This window comes from Rhynchophorus ferrugineus, unplaced genomic scaffold (assembly GCF_030347505.1).
Source record: "Rhynchophorus ferrugineus isolate W39M unplaced genomic scaffold, kcgeb_rfMv2 rfM3, whole genome shotgun sequence".
NCBI lineage: Eukaryota > Metazoa > Arthropoda > Insecta > Coleoptera > Curculionidae > Rhynchophorus > Rhynchophorus ferrugineus.
In genome coordinates this window covers 49,075,189-49,081,188 of record NW_027472582.1, presented here as the reverse complement: position 1 = coordinate 49,081,188, position 6,000 = coordinate 49,075,189, and positions in this window count along the sequence as shown.

Genomic DNA, 6,000 nt, shown 5'->3' with positions numbered 1-6,000 from the left:
GTGTGAAATGAAGGAGCCATGTTTCATCAATTAAGTCACATATCGACGCAAAAACTCTGGTTTATTACGCTTGGTCATCTTCAAGCACTGCTCCGAATCATCAACTCGTCGTTGTTTTTGGTCAAAAGTAAGCACGCGCGGCACCCACTTTGCACAGAGCTTTCTCATACTCATATAATATTCGTGAATGATATGATGTACACGTTCATTTGATATCTTTAGAGTGTCTGCTATTTCATTCAATTTCAATTTACGTTCTTCCAAAATTATTTTGTGGATTTTTTAAATATTTTCGTCGGTAACAACCTCTTTTGGGCGTCCAGTGCGTTCACCGTCTTCGGTGCTCATTTCATCACATCTAAACTTAGTATACTAATCCTTGATGGTTGATTTTCCTTGGGCAGTATCCGGAAACTCGGCATCAAGCCAAGATTTTGCTTCAACTGTATTTTCTCCCTTCAAAAAGCAATATTTTATCAACACGCGAAATTCCTTTTTATCCATTTTTTTCACAATAACAAAAGTTGCTTCACTCAATATTCACAAACTAATGATCCGGCAGATGTCAAATTTATACACGCATCTTTTGAGGGTTAGGGCTAACTAAAAAACATATGTATTTAATTCTAGTAGCGCCATGTATGGGTCAGACCGAGGACTTTTCAATTGACCTGTTACTCTCGAATTCTATTTTGTGAACCTAAAATCTCCCTTGAAACTCAAGCTCAAATTTAATTAAGTTTACTGTTTATTGTTTTAAGTTTACATATTTTGTCTAAATTATTTAACCTTTTATAAACATATTTAATTTTAAATGAAACAAGAGAAAATAAATCAGTATGTAAGCTAACAGATATATTTTATTTATTAATATATAAAAACACAAGCATCCATTTATTTTTAAAATTACTCAATAATATATTTTCCACAGCTCTAAAAAATAACTTCATTGTTTTGTCATCGAATTTGTTCGATAAGCAAAAACAGCATGAAAACACCTCTCTAAATTCATTAAATACAAGCAATGCAATTTAGATATATATATATATATATATATATATATATATATATATATATATATATATATATATATATATATGCATTAAGCCCGTGTGTAGCATCTAGGTGTACACATACACTTTAACCTCTCATATTGTCCATTCATTATGATTAACATAAAATCAACTTCCTTTAAAGTGAGGTAGATGGCAGATCCATGCTCCAACACTTGTAACATCAATTTTATGCTTTGCTACGGAATTCACTCGATTTACTTGCTAAATATTATATAAATCTTTATTAGTGAATAAGTCTAGTCTAACCAAAGTGCTCGGAATTCATCCAATATAGCATCCATTGAAATATTAGTTGTTCTTTAAATTTAATCTCTTTAGGCCACAAAATATTCGAGCGATTATAACTTCAATGTTATTTGTGCATTTTTAATATAGTGAAATGACTCTATATGATCAACGAGCTGTGATTTTGATGACATATGTCCACACAAAGGACATAGAGTCATATTTATCTGTACTTTTACTTTGGTAGACTCAACTATGCCTAAAATATAACATATAATCGATGATTTATCTATTTCTGCCTACTATTTATAATCAAAATATGAACAGTACAAGAACAAATAAACTAGAAACAACAAAATTCTTAATCTCACAAAACAAAGCCTTTACCAGTACCAGAATTAAACCCAAAACTGCCGCTGTAATCAGTTAGATTCTACTTTTTTCTGTGGATTATATCTCTCAGTTTCTTGTAAATGGCAACGTCGCAAAATCAAGCGGAAATTATCAAAGCTCACCGAATACAGAATATGATTCTCCAAAAATAGCCGTCTCCAAATATATAGTCCCCAAAATTACTCTGTCTATCTTGCACCATTATTTCCCATCCAGCAGCCACCCCGCCACCATTCTTATGTTAATAAGGTATCGAACGGTCCATCAGCCGGAGTCAAAAAGTCACCGGCCGCGTCTAATTAGATTAAAAGCCAATTTTTAGCCCATTATCTTCGTCGGTGATGTCGTCGACGATCACAATGGCCCTCCACGTTACGCGCGTCGTCCCACAATCGTCGGGATGATTGGGGGCCGTCCGCTACGACCCCGTCGAGTCTTTCTCACGCTGTGTCGAACTCGCGTCACTCTAATCCGGATTACGACGGTGTTTAGCCTCTGGTACGGCTTCAGCTGGTCCAGGATATTTATTATCGTTTGTTTCCCTTGTATAAAAATAACTCATTTCACATAACACACGAGCAAATTGCGAAAAATATTTCAACTTTTTTGTCAGAAATATTACGTATGACTTAATTTTTACAATTATTTTCTCTCAACTTAATTATCATGTTTTAAATAAAAATGTTTCAATATAATCTAATTTAAGGGGATATTACAGTTTAGAAATTTGAATAATTCGTTTTTTTAACCAAAATTCCAGTCAGAAAAATTACTCTTTATTTCCGCCAGGTGTTTGAAATTTTTTCTTAAATACCGCTTTTTACATAATCGATTTTTTTATATATTTTTTATATTTATTTTAAAGTCTCCTTTTTAGCATCGAGGATTTATCTGGACTGGACATACTGTTTAACGTGCGCTGCGAACCACGGTCCTCGGCATTAAGCCTAAACACTAGCGAGTGACCAATTTAGAAATCATCCCAGAAGATATCCAGTCTTACCCAGCCTTGTTATTGGCGTGACTAGGATCATTTTCCTTGTCGGATTTTCCATTATTGCCTAAGGACAATCACAAATGTTAAACAATCACAAACATGAATTTACGACCATGCCCCAGCACGATTCGAATCCGCGACTATAGCAACAGCAGAAGTAATGTCCTGTCGCTTTTGCCACTGCACCAACCGGCTATATCAGACTTAATTGAAAATCACTTTGGAAGTAAAATAAGACAACTTTTTTCATACTAAAATGTTTGTAAGATCACTATAAATTATTATCATCTACATTTTAACCAAATAAAACATTTTGAAACGGACGTACGTAACATGCATATTGGGGAGAGTAAATTGGTGAAGAACACTGTTCTATATAACTTGTTCAACCTTCTGTAAAACTTAAGTCACAAAATTTTTGACTTATTGTAAATAATCTTATGCAATGAATCTTAGAAACCAGATTTATAAAAAATCAACGTATGCATACAGACCTTTAAACCAACAAAAACAACATTGATCATTTAGAAAAAAAAGCCGGGAGCCTTAAAAAGAACAACCTATATTATAAAGACTCAATATTAATGCTACCGCCCTAAAGATACAGTCTGTAACAATTTAGAAATATCAGATTTAATTAATTTATTAAAAGTAATCCAACGGAATCCCACTAACAATTGCGAAAGTTATAGTTCAAATCTAATATAGCTAAAAAATTAATCTAAATTATCCGTATGATAAAAATATTGAGATATTACTGACCCCTAAAACATTGAGCACTGAATATTTTATTACTAAATTCCGTTACCAGTTGATTTTGGCAAGCATTGTGGTGATATTATTTCTTTAATCTCTCATATATTTTCTTATTTATATACTAGTTATTTTATTTATCTTATTATAACCTATTTAATATATGAATGGTTTTCCACATATTATACGAATGAAAACTTTAGTAATAAGAATTATCGCATTTCTAGTAAGGATTTTTATTTTCCTTTCAATTATTGATTTCTATATGTATTCTTTAAAGTTCTTATTTTTACTTTTATTTTATTTTATTTTATATTTAAGTTATGCTGATCTATGCTATACTGCTAGTTCAGCATAATTTTAACAATATTCGATAATCAAGCTTAAAATGGAAAAGATTAGCAAACTTCATTTGAATTTACGAACATAGTAATATAAGACGATAACCTAGAATAAAACTCACACAGACCTTAAACACTCAGTGTTACCTTCACCAACCAATCAATGGTATAGACTCTTATAAACACATATGACAGGTATGACTGTAGCTGACTCAGGATTTTAGATTGGTGCTAAAAATTTATTTTGGGATTTGCCACAGAAGTCTATATTTTTTATGGAGAGATATTATTTCTATAATCTCTCATATATTTTCTTATTTGTATACTGGTTATTTTATTTATATTATTATAACCTATTTAATATGTGAATGGTCTTACACATATTATACGAATGAAAACTTTAATAATAAGAATTATCGCATTTCTGGTAAGGATTTTTCATTTTCCTTTAAATTATTGATTTCTATGTGTATTCTTTAAAGTTCTTATTTTTACTTTTTATGCATTTTCGATTTGTTTCTTTAAGTTATGCTGAACTATGCTATACTGCTAGTTTAACATAATTTTAACAATATTCGATAATCAAGCTTAAAATGGAAAATATTAGCAAACTTCATTTGAATTTACGAACATAGTAATATTAAGACGATGGCCTAGAATACTTAATAAAACTCACACAGACCTTAAACACTCAGTGTTACAATCACCAACCAATCAATGGTATAGACACTTATAAACACATATGACAGGTATAACTGTAGCTGATCCAGGATTTTAGATTGGTGCTAAAAATTTATTTTGGGATTTGTGACAAAGGCCTATATTTTTTATGGAGAGGAGAATTTAGAGCTTCGTTACTGTATAGAACAAGCTGAAAGAGCTGAAAAATTTAGATAAACACTTGTTCCTATGGTTCATAACCGTTCACTAGTTCAATAAATACAGAACAGAAAAAAAAACTTTTAATATTCTTAATATTCACTAAATGATTAACTAAATTTAGACCGCACCTCTATAAGATTTAACAACCTCGCGTTTCTTACAAATTCGATTAAAGAGCGTCACACTTTTTCAGGCGGAAAAGTAAAGGCGAAAAAAACGGACGTATTCATACGCGTAATTTCTTGCACCTATGCATTTAAAGCATGAGATGCAGTTACATTTGCAAAATCGCCCAACAAGAAATATAATAACGGCGGACCGCGGCGCAAATCATTTAAATTTAAATTACATCCATTTTAATTAAAGTTAAAAAGTTTATTTTGCATTCAGATACGTTTTTAATTAAAATTACCATTTTAATGCGAATTTTACAAGCATACACAGTCATAAATGGTCTCTCGGTGTCGGTATTTCGTTCGTTGACAGAAGATCGTTTTGGATTTTTCTCCATTATTAATACTTGGGTACAATAATGTACTTAGTTATACAACCAATCATACATTCTCTCACTTATACCCTATATGTTAACATTACTTCAGATCTAATTCACATGAAATTTTTTATTATCAGCATCAAACATATGGTTTTTCAATAGTTATTTTAATTTGAGAATATACTTATTTTAATGTCAATATATAAAACAAAATTGAATTGTACTACATATATATATATATATATATATATATATATATATACATATAATTTCTAATAATAAAACTGGCTTTTTTCACCTCAACCATCCCAGATACCATAATTTCATAAATGATAAACCGTGATTTTTTTAGTATAGTCCAGATTAGATGCCTTTCTCAGGGAGCTATCAAAAACTTTAGAGACTTAGAAGGGGACCCACGTTTTTGATAAGTATTGTTAAGCTTTTAAGTTGTTTGTCTGAAAACGAATAAGATAATTTAATTAGAATGATCATTAATAATGCACGATGACTGTTACAGTAAACAGACAGCTTAGCCAATTCGGTTTATCACACAACAGATGCCACTTTATTCTCCTGTATTACTGATCCCAAGTGCTAAGTACTTCGGAGTTATATTGTTCTACAATGGCAGCTATATCGCCAAAAATGCTATCAGCAAATATAGCGATATCATCAGCATCATATTGAACGCCATGCCTATTTTTTTAAATCTGTTACCATGTCCAAGTCGTTTTGACAAATCGAGACAGCTAATAACATGCTCCAAAAGCTGTCCAAAGTGTATCAGTCAAAACTAGAGGGAAAATCAAGAAAAAGCGACCATCACATGCTTTTCAT